Source organism: Phodopus roborovskii, unplaced genomic scaffold (assembly GCF_943737965.1).
Source record: "Phodopus roborovskii unplaced genomic scaffold, PHOROB, whole genome shotgun sequence".
Classification (NCBI taxonomy): domain Eukaryota; kingdom Metazoa; phylum Chordata; class Mammalia; order Rodentia; family Cricetidae; genus Phodopus; species Phodopus roborovskii.
Window position 1 is genome coordinate 6,927,138 of NW_026126625.1, and position 19,215 is coordinate 6,946,352.

The 19,215-nt window shown below is 39.7% G+C and overlaps 1 protein-coding gene and 1 pseudogene across 1 annotated transcript in view; one reads left to right on the forward strand and one right to left on the reverse strand.

The window, feature by feature from the left end:
- The window catches only part of Pde8a (phosphodiesterase 8A), a 115,102-nt gene that overhangs the window by 20,625 nt on the left and 75,262 nt on the right, over window positions 1–19,215 (forward strand). The gene's annotated exons all lie outside the window — the stretch shown is intronic.
- Window positions 5,284–5,809, reverse strand: LOC127238073 (eukaryotic translation elongation factor 1 epsilon-1-like; annotated as a pseudogene).

A 19,215-nucleotide genomic window follows, 5' to 3' on the forward strand; every position in this document is an offset into this window, starting at 1 on the left:
CAGAGATCCGCCTGCCTCTGCCTCCCAAGTGCTGGGATCAAAGGTGTGCAACACCAATGTGTGGTTTCCCGTAGCTTATATATTCAGTAGCCTAGTCATTGTGTTGTGACATTGTAATACTGACTAATTACTATTTCAGTGCTTTTACAGTTCCAGTCTCAGTCTGCTGGTACCTGCTGCGGACAGCTTTGTTCCTTGTTTCCTCCTTTCTCCTTGAACCTTGGCTGAATTTGCTGCTCTCTTCCAGACACTTTTCTAGTTATTTTTCATCTCCCTCCACTCCAAGTTCAGCTGGATAGAGTTAGACTCCTCCCAGGCCCACACTCTGGGCCTAACCCTGATCCTAATAACTGTATCTTATGGTGTGCACACATTCCCATCTGAACATCTCCAGTCTTACCATTCTTAGTGCTCTGTCATCTCTGCTCTCTGAACATCTGAGCTTGTCTTTGTGTGTTTTGCTAATTAATTTTCTGACCCTAGACCTGAAGGATGAGATCTTGTCACCTGACATGGATTTCTTCCCATTTCCTGACTCTCATGCTTGATCCTTAAAGTTCTGTCTTCATCCCACCTCACCCTGTTCCATCCTGCCCTTGCCTGCAAGGATACTGGCCTTTGCTGACTCTCCCTGAGACCACTCAGCCCCATTGTCTTCTGGGATCTGGACTTCCCTTTCTTGCCTGAGTAATTAAGTGCCTGCTGCCCACTTCAGTGAGCCTGTGAGACCTGGGCGCATCCTCTTGTCCAACCTGCCTTTCCTCTTCAGAATCTGTGTTCAAACAGTGAATGTGGGGGAGACAGAGAGCAGAAAGATGGTTCAACAGGTAAAGGTGCTCACTGCCATATTTGATGACCTGAGCTTGATTCCTAGGATTCACATGGAAGGAGAGAGCCAGCTCCTACAGTTATCCTATGAACTCCACACATGTGCTGTGGCAAGCATGTACATGTGTGCCCTCCCCCAGTATATATTAAAGTGTTTTTTTAATGGAAAAAATGAAATGTTCTCACAGCTTTTGTTCTTTCTCCTTATTCTTCCTCATGTGTTAGTTTTTGTTTTGTTTTTGTTGTTGTTAGTGATGTTTAGTTAGTACATGCTGAGGATATTCAAAGTGAAAAAGAATAGGAGAGTTGAAAGCTAATTTTTATTTAGTTTCTAAGGCAAAGGAAATCTACTTTGTTCTCTTTTACCTACTAATATAAAATAAGTGGCATAAAAGCAAGCTCTCTTCTTGCTAGAGTGACTTAGTTCTTGGGTTGTAGGTGATGTAAAATGGTTTATAATCAGATATGTATTTCATGTGATCAAGAAGTAATGATGGTTCAGACTCATTCTGTAATGGCAGTTGTAAAGTTTAGGAATTTTTGGTGGTAAATATAGAATTTATGTAATGGAGTACACATGAAGACTTGAGGCTAGAGAAGGACCATTGGCCAGTTTTCATCAGCACTTTAGTTTTTCTCCAGACTGTGAGAGATGATCTTGTCTGTTATGACAAACCCCAACTAACCAAAGAACAGATGTTGTCTGCTGTTGGTAGGAATGTATGCTAGTGAAATTATTTGAGAAAATAATTGGCATTATTTAACAAACTTTAGCACAGTAATTTTCTCCGACCCACCAGTTCTTTCTAGCTAACAGGTTCTCTTTCTAGTTCTCTTGTTTGTAGCTAAGATGATTCATAAATATGTTCACTACAAAAATCACATACTACAAAAATCACTCTCATTCACACTAGCTAACAACTAGAAATAAGCACACAGTGAAATGCCTTGTAACAATAGGGATGAAAGAACCCTAGCTACACACAAAGACATGGATGGATTTCATAAACAGTGTTGAGTGACAGAGGCTAGCCAACACCTTGTGTATTACATGGTTTGATTTATACATAGTTCAAAACCTGGTAGGTGGTGTTTGGAACCAGGAGGGTACTGACTCCAGGGAGGGGGAGAGGCAGTGATTTGGAGAAGGCACAGGGCTTCTGGGTTCTGGTAATATTCTATTTCTTGACGTGATGGTAGTTATACACATGAGGTCACCTAAGCTATAATTTAGGAAAAATTTTTTTTGCTGTGTATTAACCTCCAGTACAAATTTCTGTTGAGACCCTGCAGTATATACTACAGCCAAGCAGTTTTCATACATATATATACCCCTATTCTTAGACTCAGCTGGTCTCAGTCTTAAACATTTATTTTTTGTGGGGTTCCCACTCTTCCTTGGGGAAACATTCTCTGATAAGATGCCCTTCCCTTTCCTTCTGGGTTCAGTTTCCCTGCTCTATGTTCTGCTGACACCGGTGCCCCACTCCATGGCACCTGCCTTTGAAGTAGTTGAACTACTTATTAACCTGCAAGCTCCAGGAGAGCAGAGGCTGGATGGGTTTATGCCAGCCATTGTGTCTCCTGGAGCTGCCAAGGTGTCTGTACTCATTGATGCTCTTCAGTGAAGGAAGAGGATGGATTGCTTTCACAGGGTGCAGCATTTTAGTATGGGGAGCATACCCTTGAAGGAGCACAAGCTCGAAGCCCTATCAAGTTGCCTAAAGTGTTCTTGAGAGTATAGTAATTTTAATAGCCTGAAAATGTTGAAAGCAGGAAATAGGGCTGCATCATCAGTGTTCTTTCATGTAGTTGTGTGTCCACCAGGCATGTTCCTGTGAAAGAATAATTTATCTATGATGACTTCATTTTTTCTGTCTTTTCTCATGACAGTTCTAAGGTCAAGACTATTTTAAGCCCAAGAAATATGTTGTGAAAGTCAGTTCTACAGTCCTTATTTCCTTTTTATTTAATACTAAAGTCTTGGCTGCCCTTCCCAACTCCTTCCCTGAAAAACTTTATAAGTATCATAAATATCCTCTATTTGGATGTTTTCTTTGAACTTTGATTTTTTTTTTTCAATTAGATCTAGGAAAACAGCATATTCTCATTTATTATTCTCACTTAAGAGAATTAAGCCAAAAGAATGTTCCAGCTAATGCAGTAGGAAAAAGAACTTAGACATTTACATTTAGATTGCCTTTCTGGGTGGTTTTTATAGGTGTTTTTCCTTGGGTATGTGATGAGGGATCAGGTCTGGGACCAGGTGGTCCTAGGCCATCTCAGTCCTACCACTCCCTACTTTTTGACTTTTTGCAAGTCACATAACTCCAGCTTATTTGTAAAATAGGTAGTTATTAAGATCCAATGAATTAATGTAAACAGTCTGCTCAATGTATAAAAATTGTAAAAATTTATTAGCAGTTACCTAAGAGGAAAGGTTAAACTTAATTATTGTCTTAACAAATGATTCCAAATATATAGTATTGAGGCTAGAGAGATGTCTCAGTGGTTAACAGCATTTACTGTTCTTTCAGAGAACCTATGTTTGGATCCCAGAATCCACATAGTTGCTTATACTTTGTTCATAACTCCAGTTCCAGGGGTTTCAGTGTTCTCTCAAAGTTTACCACTGAGAATGAAGAGGTGTGGTGTCATTATATTTAGCTATAGTTATCTATGTTGATTCATTGCATCTCCTTCTTGCTTTGGGAACAAAGGATGGGGAAACAGGGAGATAATTTTGGAGAACCCGATTCACTTCAATAAACACTTCCTGAAGAAAAGACCCACCCAGAATTGCAGCCAAATTGAGGATATTCAGTGGAGCCTTGAATTCTTATCAGTTTCTCAATTCCCAGCAATTTCTTACAATTTTGCCTTACTATTAAAGACTACACTAAATAATATTGCATTTTTCAGGATGACCTTGGATTTCTGGTCTTCCTGCCTCTCCTCCCAGAATGTTTGGATTACAAGAGTTATCATTACTCCATGTTTTATGTGGTGCTGGGTATGGGTCTTCACAAATGCTAATAAGCATTCCACCAACTCCCCTTTTGACTTGTTATGCAGATTTATTTATGTATTTATTTACTTTGAGATGGTGGCATTCTATAGCTCAGTGTTGCCTGGGACTCACTACCACACCAGCTAAGGAATTTTTAACCAATTATTAAAAATTATGTTTGAGTGGAGGCTAGAAGAGTGATCTCCTGGAGTTAGGTGGTTGTAAGCCACCCAATGTGGTTGCTAGGATATGAACTCAGGTCCTCTGTGAGAGCAGTACTACGTGCTTTTAACTACTGAGCTGTCTCCAGCATTTGCTGGAGACCAGCAAGCACCAATGATCCTCCTGTCTCTGTTCCCAGCAACATTGGAATTAGAGGAATGTAAAACCATGCCTTGCTTTTTATGTGGGTTCTGGGGAGTTGAACTCAGGTCACATGTTTGCACAGCAAGTGCTCTTCACCAATGAGCCATTCTCCCCAGTGCCCCCACCCCCTTAATATTTTAATATCTGCTAAGGCAGCTGTCCCTTGTTACACTAATTCTTTGCATTTTCAGGGATTTCCTATTGTTAGTTTTACAGATCAGTTTTGGAGATGAAACTTCGGGCCTCATACCAGCTTGGCAAGTGCTCTACTGCAGAGCTATAGTCTTTCCTGTAGCTATAGTACTTTCTTTTCTTTTCTTTCTTTTCTTTTCTTTTTTCTTTTTTTAATTTTTGAGTCAGCATCTTATTTGGTTGCTCCAGCTTGTTCTTGAACTCAATCTAGGCTTGGCTGGCCTTGAATCTACCATGATCTTGCCTCAGCTTCCCAATTAGCTGGATGAATTGTTTCATTTGTTCAAATCTTTTGCATTTTGGGAGAGTGTTTTTTATATTTTTAGAGATTCTTACTAAATTCATACTTTTTTTTTTTTTTTTTGCTTCCGTAAGATTTTCTCTTCCATTGTATTTCCTTTTTTTTTTTTTTTTTTTAACTTTTAAAATCACATTTACTAGCCCACATAAATATTTTGAGAACAGATATCTGTCTTCCCTTTCCAAATCCTCAGCATAATTTATCATGAATTTTTAATTAACTACTGTAAACATCTAAGAGAAAAGTGAATTTTTAAAAACACAAAAAATCCAGATGCGAATGTGACAAGGTGACTTTTTTCTTTTTTTAAAGATTTTACCACTGATTTGCAACTTTTATTAAAATAAATTTCACCTATAAATATGAGATAATTTGTAGTTCAGTCATGATTTGTTTGGATAATAGCTGAATTTTTACATAAAAAATTCCAAAGTTTCCACTAAGGGACAAATAACATTCAGACTTGAGTTTGCATGTTAAAAATTCTACCAACATTAACAAAGAAACAATAACATCATATTAATTTACGTTAGAACCATGGTCCAAAATACATTTTCCATTATACTTCTAATCTTGCTGCGCTACACAGCAGGGACTTCTAGTGGGAGTTAGCATACAGTCTGTTCTTGATGAAGACAACACTAGACAGATGTTGCCTGGTGTCTGGGTAATACTGAATGTGACAAAACCAGCAAGACACATTAAGATATTTCTCCTTTTCTTGAACTGTCATGTCAACTATAAAGCGATAGAACCCATAGTATAGTAGGATATCTGCCACGGTGAAGTTATATCCTGTAAGGTAGACTTTATCTTTAAGAATTAAGATCCTTCAGCAGGGTGTGGGTGTCTTCCCTACCGGAGTATCTATCCACTTGGGTGGTCCTGTACTCTAACCACTGCCCAGCCTTTTCTTGTGCAGTGCTCCCCAGCAAGTGTTCCTTATTAGCTTGTTTAACTAGATGGGTAAAAATGGTAGCCAAACCCATTAGACTTGGACCATTGTTCGTTTGTAGAACTGGAATCTGTTGCTCTCCCTGAGCACTGTACTTATTCCCTGACCTCAGTCCCAGGGACTTCTCCAGCAGCTTCAGCTCCAAGGCTGCCGCCATCTTCTGGGCCAGCTCCTGGTGGGGCCCATTGTATTTTCTAACATGATGTCCCCTTTTTATAGAAATGATTGTATAACTTGATAAATCTTCTGACTTACACCTTTTCCATCAGTTCTATTGAATTTTCCCAAACATTATTATAAAAGTTTTACTTCTTTAAGTTTTTTATTATTATAATATATATTTTAAAGGTTACTACATTTTTCAAAACATTTATTTTATGTGTATGAGTGTTTTTCCTGCATGTATATCTGTGCACCTCTTATGTGCCTGATGTTCAAGAAGGCCAGAAGAGGGATGGAAAAGCATGGCAGCAAAAGCTCACTTCCATCTGGGTGGATCATGAGGCAGAGTTTTTTTTTTGTTTTGTTTTTTTGTCTATGTGTCTTTTCCAAAATCCTCTTGTCCAGTCTAGTCTTCCATCCTATGGGATGATACCTATCACGTTCAGAGTGGGTATTTCCTCTTTAATTAATCCTTCCAGGCAACATATCCATAGACTTCATAGACATAACCTAGGTGATTCTAAATCTAATCAAGTGACAATGATGATCAGCTGTCATAGTATATGAACATATTTATATGCTAAAGAGACAGTCATAGAGGAGAAATAAATTAATGAAATAGTAGGCATAGATGTAGGATTAGCTCTGAATAAAAGGAGGGATTTTTTTTTTTTTTAAGACCTTGGAAGGAAGGAAGTGAATACCATTATGTTACAGGTCATGTGTAACTACAAACTTAAAGAAGTTGCCTTATGTTAATTTTCTTTGTCAAGTAGAGTGAGATCACATCTTAGAGTTGAGGAAGTTCAGACCTTGAGGCCACTATTGGCTAGGCAAAGAGTTGTAAGAAATAAGTAGTTTGGGGCACATTGAAGGATTTTCAGGCAGCTGATGGTAGAGACGTGGATTTTTGATGACCCCTTTTAAGGCTGTGTGAGTTTCTCCAGTAGCCCAGGTATAGAACCAGAGGAAATGCAGGGAGCTGGATGAGGGATGTATGGTTTTGGCACGTATTGTGTGTACCAGTTAGTTTTTTGTCAGCTTGATATAAGCTAGGGTCATCTGATAAGAAGGAATCTTAATTGAGGAAATGCCTCCATCACATGGTCTGTAGGTGAGTTTGTGGGAACATTTTCTTGGTTAATGATTGGTAAGGGAGGGCCCAGCCCACTGTGAGTGGTGCCATCCGAGGGCAGGTAGTCCTAGGTGTATTAAGAAAGTGGGATGAGTAAGCCATGGAGAGCAAGCTAGTGAGCAGCACCCCTCCATGGCCTCTGCTGCAGTTTCTGTCTCCAGGTTCCTGCCTACCCTGAGTTACAGTGATGGACTGTAACCTATAAGCCAAATAAACACTGTCCTCCCTTGGTTTTGGTCATAGCGTTTTACCACAGCAGTAGAAAACAAAATATGATATATGTAAAGTCAAAGAGAAGTGGAGAGAAGGTAGAACCTGAGAGGTTTGAGTAGTGAATCATGGTTCAGGGTCCCATGGTTTATAGAGGATGGGAAAATCGAACAGGAGTGAGTAGATGAGAAAGATTGGAAGTCAGATAATTAATAGAGGAGGAATAGGGTTCAGGATTAATGGCAGATAGGTATATTGGTCAGAGAGTAGAGAATTGAACTTTATTATTTCCAGCCTGAGACCCCTTTGGATTATTGAGATATGAAGACATTTTTTGAAGTTGTTGGGTGAGTTGGTCTGTGGCCACTGATGATACTAACCTGTTTTCAAAGCATTGGTAAAGGAGCTGCCTGTATTTCAAAAAACATTCAGAGAGAGTAAGGAAGAATGAAATATAGACAAATGTTATGAATAACCTTCAGAAGAGGTAGTGTTTTGGGCTTCCAAGGGATCAAGGGTGGTTAGATATTGAGGTTTGCTTAAACCACCTTGTCTATAGCCTTTAGCTAATGGAGGATGGAAGAAAAGATTATATGACTTATTCTTGTTGTGGGCCTTCTCCTCTCTTCCCCCCTTCTCCTCCTCCCCCTCTCTACCTCTACCTCTCCCTTCCCTTTCCTTCCTCTCCTCTTCCCTCCTCTGTTCTTCTTACTTCCTCTACTTGGCTCTCTTGACAGCCCTGCAAGAGTGAGCTACAAGACTACCTCTTCTAGAAATTCTTTCTTTTGAACCTTGTGATTTGTTTTTCTATTCCCATTACTCCTTGGGTTTCCTGCTAATTTAGAAGGTAGCATACTCTATCATCATCATCTGCTGTCCTTCCCAAGAGAAGTGATATTTGTATTTGTGTATTATGTTGGTTTATTTGTATGAAATTTCCATGTAGAAAGTGAATTTGGAGTTACTTGTTATTACTCTTCCTTAATAGTTGACCCTCCTTTGTCAACTCATCTTTAATTTTCTGAAGTCAAAGCCTCTTTTCAGTTTGGCCTTAGTCCTAAGTTCCATGTAGATGAATGAAGTTGTTTCCAGACAAAGAAACCTTGTCTGGAAAAACCCAACCCCCCCCCAACCAAAAGGGAAAAAAAAAAAAAAAAAAAAAAAAAAAAAGAAAACCCTGAATGGCTAACATCTAGGCAGGACTTTTCAGGGGAGAGGATGCTGGGAAGAAGAAGGGCGGAGACACAGAGAGTTGCCAGCCAGGGACGGGACGGAGGAAGCAGGAAAGTAGCATGGGCAATGCAAAGTAAAGATAATAAAGCCATGAGACAGAAAGTCAATTAATAGAAATGGGTTAATTTAAGTTATAAGAGATAGTTAGAAACAAGCCTAAGCTGTCGGCTGAGCTTCATAATTAATAATGTCTCTGTGTCATGATTTGGGAGCTGGCTACTGGGACAGAGAAAGTCTGCCTACACCTGCTTCTGCAAACCTAGCCAAGTACGTGTGCTTGGTGAAGTCACAGATCCTAGGGGGAAACTACTACTGCCAATTCCCTAAGCCAGTACACTCTGTAACTGCATTCTAAATTATCCTTATACACAGATATAGTTGTAGTTCTCACCCCCCATCAAAGAAACTTCTTTTTGCATTAGATGGAGACTAATACAGAAATACACAACTGGCCAAAAGACAGAGAACAACAGACCATGGTATACCCAACCTTAATTGATATACTTAAGGTTCAGAGAATATTGTAGAAGAAGGGGGACAGAAAGATTTAAAGGAGCCAGAGGACAAGGAAGTCTGCAGTGCATGAACTCATGAAATCTCAACAATATAGTTGCCTAAACATGACCTGCATAATGACAACACAGACAGGAGAAATTTTACAAGGTCCCACTCACAAATGAAGAGTTATAGGCAGTTAATGACTGTTGAGTAAGGGAGAATCAGTCTCTTTGGAGATAAGCCCCAATAGGTTATCCAATCCCAAGCAGTTATCACTAAACACACACACACACACACACACACACACACACACACACACACACACACACACCAATACCAATACTAAATGGACTCAGCAGCATTTATATGTGCATGCTAAATGAGTGAAGGGTCTTGATGTTGTAAACACAGGACTTGTATGTGAAATCCTTCAAAATTTTAAATTAAAAGATAATCGAATAACTTTTGGCAGTAGAAAGGACTAATTTCAAGGTAGTTTCTTTTGAACTCTTCTACCAAGTATAGAGAAAAGTAGAAGAGGACATTAGCTCAGCAAAACCTAAACAGGATGATAGATGACTGAGTAGCTGTGGACATATGTTAGTAACTAAGAAACAACTTCATCCATCTACATGGAACTTAGGACTAAGGCCAAACTGAAAAGAGGCTTTGACTTCAGAAAATTAAAGATGAGTTGACAAAGGAGGGTCAACTATTAAGGAAGAGTAATAACAAGTAACTCCAAATTCACTTTCTACATGGAAATTTCATACAAATAAACCAACATAATACACAAATACAAATATCACTTCTCTTGGGAAGGACAGCAGATGATGATGATAGAGTATGCTACCTTCTAAATTAGCAGGAAACCCAAGGAGTAATGGGAATAGAAAAACAAATCACAAGGTTCAAAAGAAAGAATTTCTAGAAGAGATAGTCTTGTAGCTCACTCTTGTAGGACTGGCAAGATAGCCAGCCCTAGCTATCCTGGAACTTGCTTTGTAGACCAGGCTGGCCTTAAACTCCCAGAGATCCACCTGCCTCTGCCTCCCCAGTGCTGGGATTAAAGGCATGCACCACCACTAGGCCCATTAAGTTTTTATTTAACCAATCCGAGTGACAAGTCTTCACAGTGTACAAAAAGATTATTCTACAACAACCAGGGATCAATTCCCTCCTATTGAGTAGGCCATAAGTCCAGTTAGTCAGCTGCTAGTTACTATCAAGATATGTATCACTATTACACCATTAGGGATATCTTTGGTCATTCTTGTGGTTCATAGGCTTTAGAACTAAGTAGAACTATTGATTGTTTTCCCTGTAGGCAGCTTTCATAGCACCTTTAGATACTATAAGAGCTGGTCCTCTGAGAGGAGGTTTCTAGATTGGTTCCAGCCTGATTCCTCCAAGTCCTTTGTTTCAAGTGTATAGTATCTTCAGCAACAGGCTCTTACTTTCAAGTTCTGGGAGACAACCAAGGGCAATGGCAGTGGCCTGTATTGTTTGGGGGAGTTTTTTGGACTCCCCTGATCAGCAACTGGAAGTGATGCTTCCTATATTTACCACTGGGGCTTTTGTTAGTCTGTGGATCTTGGGGGAGTATTATTATCCTAGTGTTATAATGTCATTTAAATTAAACACACACACACACACACACACACACACACACACACACACACACACACACACACACAATCTTTAAGCAAAAAGTATATGTTTCCCTATGGCTTTTCCAGACATCTTTAGTATTATTTATCTCTGCGCCCTCTCTCTCTCTCTCTCTCTCTCTCTCTCTCTCTCTCTCCCCTTCTCTCTCCTCTCTCTCTCTACTCCCCCATCATTTTTCCCATTCCCCCCTTCATATAACTTGTGTCTTACTCTGCCTATCTTTAAAGCTACTTCTCCCACTCCATGGTCTCTTCTTACTTTCCTGGTATTTACTCCAGGAGTTTACTCCAGGTTCTAAACTCATATCTAAAGATTCAGAGCTTGGATCCACAAATAAGAGAGAACATGTGGGGATTGGAGAGATGATTCAAGTGGTTAAGAGCACTGATTGCTCTTTGAGAGGACCTGGGTTTAATTCTCAGCATCCACGTAGTAGCTTACAACTGTCTGTAGCTCCAGTTCTAGAGGACCTGGCACCCTTTAGACAGACATACATTCACGAAAAACATGAATGCACATACAATTTAAAAAAGAGAGAGAACATGTGGGGTCTAGAGAGATTTCTCAGACGTTAAGAGCACTGGCTGCCCTTCCAAAGGTTCTGAGTTCAGTTCTCAGTAACTACATGGTAGCTAACAACCATCTATAATGAGATCTGATGCCCTCTTCTGGCATACAGGTATACATGCAGGCAGAACGCTGTATACATAATAAATAAATCTTGAGGGAAGGAGGGAGGGAAAAAGGGAGGGAAAGAGAAGGAAGGAGTCTTTCTGGATTATACATTTGGCTTATTTTCTTCTACTTATTTACTTACAAATTTCATGCTTTTATTTTTCTTTACAAATACATAGAATGTGTGTGTGTGTGAGTGACATTTTCATTTTGCATTCATCAGTTAGTTCAAGGACATTAAGGTTGTCCCTTTCTCCTAGTTATAAAAAATAAAGCAGCAATGGACAAGTATCTGTGCAGTACAATGTTGAATCCTTTGGGCATATGCCGAGGAGTGGTTGGTGTACCTGGGTCATATAGTAGATCTATTTTTAGCTTTTTGAGAATTCTTTATACTAGTTTTCATAGTGACTCCACCAGTCTCCCTCATCAACAGTGAATGGGGTTTCCCCTTCCCCCATATCCTCACCAGCTTTTGTTTCTTAGTCATTTGTCTGTAAATTTCATCCTTCTTTTGATTCCTCTTTCTTCAATTTTTTTGTTTCGTTTTTCATGTTTTTGAAAACTGGCTCTCACTATGTATCCTAGGCTTGCCTGGAAAGTACCATCTTTCCTCCCTCTCTTAGCTCTCTCCAGGGTCTTATGTAGCCTAGGCTGGGCTTGAACTCTATGTAGCTGAGGGTACTTCTGCTCCTCTTGCTTTCAACTCTCAAGTATTTGGGGTTTCCATGATGCTGGAACTCAAACCCAGGGTTTCATACATACTTGTCAAGTATTGTGTCAAATGAACTTCTTCCTCTGATCCTAATTTCTTTCTTTCTTTCTTCCTTCCTTCCTTCCTTCCTTCCTTCCTTCCTTCCTTCCTTCCTTTCTTTCTTTCTTTCTTTCTTTCTTTCTTTTCTTCTTCCTAGTGTGTCTCATAGTGGAATCTGTTGGCTTAAGCATGGCAATGAACATACCCTTGCTATTGTCAATAATTCTTTTGGACAATAAATATAGCTTATTAATTGCACCAGATAGTTTCTACAAACCTAATGCTCCATGTCTTTCATCCACTGGAGAGGACCTTGAGCAACAAACAACGTATCCAGATTAAAATCAAAGACATCAGACTTAGTTGATGTCATAGTTGACATTTTTTTCATGGTTGATGGTTGGGATTAACATGCCTTGATAAAATCAGGTTTGATCATGTCTGCTTAGGCTTTTGAAGTGGATTCCCGCTCTCCCTTTCTCATCAGTTTCCCCCCCTCATTTTCAAACTCAAAACTGATAGTTGTTACTTTTGTGTTTACCAGTGTGTAACATGAACGTGTTCTTCACTGTGTCTCTTGGATGAGACTTCTTCCCTTTGGAGTCACCTGAACTCGACATAGGCCTCTTTGTAGCCCTGATGGCCACAGCCTTTCTGAATTGAGCCTTCCATTTTAGGGGGAATTTCCCTTTGGGTCAGTTCCCCTAGATGACCTGCTTTCAGGAGTGGCCTCCTGAAACTTCCTCTTCCTGGGAGGGCCTTACTTAGTGCCCCTTTCCCAGGCTGCCTTCCTGGGAGTCTAGCCATGAATTTCTTGTTTGTCCTCGGTGCTGGTTCCTTATTTATTATCTTGACTAGTGACTTTTAAAGAAACTCCACTGAATTAGTTGTACTTAAGTTCTCTGGTTGGATTGTGGCTGGACACTAAATCTACCAGAAATGCTTGTAGCCAGGCATTGGTGGCGCATGCCTTTAGTCCTAACACTTGGGAGGCAGAGGCAGGTGAATCTCTGTGAGTTTGAGGCCAGCCTGGTCTACAGAGCGAGTTCCTGTCTCAGAAAAAAGAAAGAAAGAAAGAAAGAAAGAAAGAAAGAAAGGAAGGAAGAAAGAAAGGAAGGAAGAAAGAAAGAAAGAAAAAGAAATGCTTGTATTTATTTTTCTTTAGATTCTGATAATCCTTAACAGGTTAATCTGAGTTTATATTTAGATGAAAGTTATCAATTAACAGAAAAACCTGATGCTGTGGATAGGGCTGACTGCCTTTAGTGGCTAGAGGTCAGCCTTCAGATCAGAAAGTCTTTGGCAGGAAACTATATAGGGATATGTGCCATCCTTAGGAAGCCAGAGGTTCCTTGAAATGCAGCTTCAGAGTTTGAGCCAGTGTGTCCCAGCCATTTTAATGCTGATAATATACATGGACAAAACACCTTCTGGCCTACTTTACTTCATACCACCTGTTCTATTTATTCCCATGAAAGACTTTTGAAGTCTAACATGGAGGCTGTGGAAACTATGGATGTTGGATACCAGTCTCCTAATACTGAATTGATGTCTTTTCAAACCAGTGTTTGTTCAACTGCCCTTTAATGGGTTCAAACATCAATTTATCAGGTTACATCTACCACTGTTGTTTTGGTTACTATCCCAATAAAATAAACTACATCAAACTTTGTGATATTAAACAATTGCCATTATCCAGGCAGTGATGGTGCATGCCTTTAACCTCAGCACTCAGGAGGCAGAGGCAGATGGATCTCTGTGAGTTCAAGACCAGCCTGGTCAACAAAACGAGTTCCAGGACAGCCAGGTCTCTTTATATAGAGAAACCCTGTCTTGAAAAACCAAAACAACAACAACACAAACAAACAACCCAATAACAACAAAAGCAATTGCCATTTATTAATCTCACAGATACTGTGGGTCAGAAAAAAAGGACAGGTCCTGCTCAGTGATTGCTGATGGTTGGAATTGTTTAAAGTCTCTTTCATGTGTCTTGCTGGTATATGGGCTGGGCTACTTGTAGGCTGGTTTTATCAGCTAGTACTGATGATGATAGTGTGCATAATCTTTCCTTGTTGTTGGAACTTTTCACAGCATGGTAGCTGAGTTTCAAGAGTGTCCTAGAGGAGACATTCAGAGAGCCAGTGTTCTAAGGAACAAAAGGTAGATATTTGCAAAACGCTTTGGCATCATTTCTGCTGTTCTTGACAGAAATGGCTGTAGAGCAAGGTAGATGGGTCTTCTGCTTTTGTAGTATGGATCAAAAACATTTGCAACTCTTTTAAAAACTGCTCCAACTTTGTTTTAAAAGAACAGAAAAGAAAATAACAGTGGGTATGGGGGCACAAAATATCCCGAAGTGTGTTTTGGTTATAATGTATATTCTGGTGTTTTTTTTTTCTTGCTGTAGACGATTAAAAAATGTAAATATTGCTTAATTATAGCTGATTTGGTTTATTAATACCAAATTTTATTTATTAATACTTAGTAAATTTCTACTATGTGGTCCCCAGTTCTAAAGATGAAAAACTGAGGAATTGATTATCATTTTTTTTCACTAATTTATTTTTTACATTCCAATCCCAGTTCCCCCTCCCTCCTCTCCTCCTGCTCCCCCACTACCCCCCCCCCATCTGCTCCATGAAGAGGGAAAGGCCTCCCCTTAGAAGTCTACTAAGTCTGTCCCATCATCTCCTTGAGGCAGGACCAAGGCACCTCCCTGGCTCCCAAACCCCAATGTCTATGCTGAGCAACGTATCTCTCCATATAGAATGGCTCCACTAAGTCTGTTTGTGCATGTGTTAGATCTTAGACCCACCATCAGTGAGGCCTTTCTTTTCAAACTCATTTTCTCACCCACCAGGTTTTCCAAGGCCCTATCTAAGGGTAAATTTGGATAATCCCTCAATTCCAGGAGTGCTGTGGTCCCTTAGACTAGCAGTCAGAATTCCACTAAAAATTAAGTCTAACCTTTGCCAGTTTCCTAAAAGAGTAAAAAGATGTAATGTAAAGAGGACATACTACTTTTTGTTTTGTCTTTTTGAGATGGGATATCATTATATAGGCCTAGAAATTGCCCTGTAGACCAGTCTGGCCTCCACCTCAGAGATTCATCTGCCTCTGGTGCCCAAATGCTGGGATTAAAGATATGTGTTTTCATTCTTTATGACTGAAGAAAATATTCCATTGTATAAATATGCCACAGCTTCTTTCCCCATCCCCTGTTGAAGGACACAGGTTGGTCTCATATCAGAGCTGTTATGAGCAGGGCTGGAATCAACACTGTGGTGTGTCAACTAGGGAAAGAATGGTTAATCTGAGTCACATATAGGCCTATTTTTAATTTTTTGAGGAACTTTCATGCTGCTACTATAGTGGCTGGATTAGTTTACATCCCTGATAGGGTCCTTTTTGTCTAAAATCCAGCCAGCATTTATTGTTTTCTTAATGACTGCCATTCTGACTGGGATGAGATGGAATTTCAGTGTAGTTTAATTTAAATTTCTCTGCTAGCTAGTGAGGTTGAACATTTTCATGTGTTTATTGGCCATTTGAGTGAAACTTGCTTTTAAACTTAGCTGAACATATTCCATGTCAATTAGTATACTTCCAGTATTATAAACCCTTTGTAGTTTTCACATTCTATAGAATAGTTATTTAGACACTTATCATTACTGACAACATTTAATTATTATAAACAGTGCTGTGGTAAACATCCATATAATCCATACTACAATTATTCTTAAATATTTTGGTTTTTAAATATGTAGTATGTACATGGTATAAAATTTGACCATTTTTAGTTGTTTATGTAAACTGAACTGCTAAACCAGAGTGAACATTTAAAAAGGTTTGTGTATACAGTACAAAATTGTCCTTTACAAATGTCTCTTTTTATCCTTCTGCCCAAAGTGTTATTTGTCCCTAGTATGTCCCAATTGGATAGGGAAAAAGAAAACAAAACTATTTGCTTGCTAACTTGTGTCATTTATTTGTCCTTTAACCCTTTCTTTGACACTTTTCCCTCTCAAAATCCTGCCTCCCCTTTAGGCCTCATCTGAAACAGCACCTCCCACCCCTCATACTTTACAGTGCACTTTGAAGACATCGCTTCTGCTCTGTCTTGTGTTTTGTTTTGTTTTTCTCATCCTCTACAAGTTAACTGTAGTTTACTCAATAGCACTAAGCAACAGTCCAGGCAGTGGGAGGCTGAGACTTAAGGATCCTCTTAAGTTCAAGGTCCACCCACCCACCTGGCCTACTACCCAGAGCAGACCCTGTTTCAAACCAACACAATCAAACAAAAAGCATTGTATGTCGCAGATTTTTTCCTTCCTTTCTTCCTCCCTCCCTCCCTTCCGTCCTCCTTTCTTCCTCCTTTCTTTCTTTCCTTCCTTCCTTCCTCCCTCCCTTCCTTCCCATATACATATATGTATGTATATGTATATTATATGTGTGTGCATATATATAGTCTTTTTTTGTTATGTAGAAACTTTGTTATATTTAAACTCAGTAAATACTGAGGTAAATTGGAGTTTGCCAAATTCATGACAGCAGAAAATAGCTTGTTTGGAGGGATGTAAAGAATAAAAGCTTTCATCAAACCAAGTGCAGAATATATAAAGCTGTTCTGGGGAAGACATAATTCTGGCATTTCATTAAGCAGTTTATTTTATTTTTTTTATGTAAAAGATAGCTGACATTTTGTCACTGTTGTTTTTTAAAACTAAAAATACATTCTCTCTCTCTCCCTGCTTATATACATGTGCAAATATGTGTTTATTCTTATTTGTATGGAGACCAGAGGTCAGTATTGAGTGTCTGTCTTTATGGATCTCCACCTTATTTTCGAGGCAGGGTCTCACTGCACCTGGGGCTTAGTGAGTGCGCAGATTGGCTGACTAGAGAGCCCCAAGGGATCCTTCTCATTCTCTCCTACTTGGAGATTATAAGCCCTTTATTGAGTCCAGAGTTTTACTTGGGTACTGGGGATTTGAACTCATGTCCTTAGGCTTCTGTCACAAGCACTTTAAAGATTAAGCCATCTTTTGTCAATATTCTTACTTTAACTATGTGTAGAAGGAATTACCTCCAAATCAGAATTTTTGTTTTGTTTTCTTGTTTTTTTTTTTTTTTTTTTTTTTTTTTTTTTTTTTTAGGACAGGGTTTCTCTATGTAGCCCTGGCTGTCCTGGATCTTACTGTAGACCAGGGTGGCCTCAAACTCACAGAGATCCACCTGCCTCTGCCTCCCGAGTGCTAGGATTAAAGGCATGCATCAGCACCACCTGGCTAAAATAGCCTTTCTATTATAAGAATATTAATATCAATAAATTGGTATGGACTACAGGCAGGCACTTAGCTTCTTATTTTTATTTCCTTTCCCACACTATATTCACCTCAAACTCTTTAGATCTCTTCTGTCCTCATATGAGCCTTGCCTCTTCCCTCGTTCCCTTCTTGTCTTCCTTCTGCCCCCTCTAGTTCTCTCCACCTGTCTTCCATTTTCCTCTCCTCTACTATGTAGCCCAGGTTGGCCTTGAACCATGGCTCTCTCAAGTGTTGGGATTATGGGTGTGTGCCACTGTGCTGTTCATTACTTAAGTTTTACAATGTTATTCACACATTTACGGGGATAATGGCCTTTTTACTTTATTTTTTTTTAAACTAAAGGCTCTTCTGTATTTATAAAACAGCTTATGTTCATGCACCTTTTTTACAAATACACAGCATTTTAATTCCATTCATTTTCTCCACTGGGTGTGTGCGCATGTGAGTGTGTATATGTATGCTTGTGTTGCTTAGCGGTAATGGTTGAGACTTCATTAGTAGCACAAGCCCTTGAAACTCTAGACATTTTCTGGTGCCCAGTTCCACTGTACAGTCCACTTGCCTAGCTTTTGCCAGGGGCTTTGAAGTCTTGTCATTGTTCAGCCCTGAGAGCTAGACAGTCAGGGCTCCAGGGGAAAGAACATGTACTGTGACTAACTATTTAGTCTCCTTACTTAATAAGCAATCTTGAGGAGAGATTAAGGATGGTGAGTTTCCAGCCCTAGAATAACTTCTTTCTGTGGCTGTGAGGCAGCAGCTCACGTACTCACATGACAGTGTCTAGCAGGCAGGGAAGGACACAACTCTTCATTTAGCAGGAAGGAAGAAATTGCCTGTTACACCCCTCTCTCAGAATAACTATGCTGTTTCAGAGAAGGAATAAACAGGCACATCTGCTAGTGTTCTGCCATCAAAGGAGGGCACAGGGCAAGAGAGCCTGCTGGGAGCATAGAAGGTGTACAGGTGTGTTCTTTCACAGCTCTCCTTCATTCTGTGAAGTCATGGAAGTGTGTGAAAGCAGCTTTGACTCTGAGTTTGTCTCCAGCTTGGGATATCTTCAGCTCCTTGAATCTGTGGTGTGGTTATATCTTGCCTTCATTGACTCAGCCCCATTGCCTTCCTGTCCCCAACCTATTTGTTTCCTTTTGTGAGGGTGAGAATTGTCACTCAGCGCTCTGGTTATGATCAGTGTGACAGTGACTGGAGCAGCTTTGCTCGTGAGCTGTGGGTCTGGGGCTATTTTATTGTTTTAACTGGTGTTTGCACCTGACTGAAGTGTTGCTAACTGGGGCTCAGGGTGAGCTTGGCCCTCTGTCATCTGCCCCCTCTCTAGCCTCATCTCAACCACACTTCCCCTTAACTGTTGTGGACATGTTTGTTGGATTCATCTTCTTATGCCCTTGTACATGTTTTTTCTTTCTAGAATGCTGTTCCTGCTTGGCAGAGCCAAGGTTTACTTCAATAAGCATTACTGCTCTGGAAACTTTCTAGTGCCCCCCCTAACCCCCGCAACTTGGGCTAGTTAATCAGTCACTTTTCAGTCACACTCTGTACAAGTTCTTGTGGTTAAACATTTACAAAATGTTGTAATTGTCTGTTTGTATTTGTCTAGCCTTCTGTGTTTAGCTTCTGAAAGATAGGATCCATATTCTTAATTCCATATTAGTACCTGAAGATTTAGCACATAAAAGGTGCTCTGTAAATGTTAGGTGAAATGAACGAATGAGTGGTAATTTCACAGTTGACCCTGCTAATCACACTGTCCTTATGATAGCAAGTCTATGTACTTAAAAATTAGAAATTGTAAAATATGTGAGATACTGTGTTATCTAAAACTGAACCCAGCAGTCTGCACATTTCTTACTTGGAGGCTTAATACAACCCAGTCTTCTAGA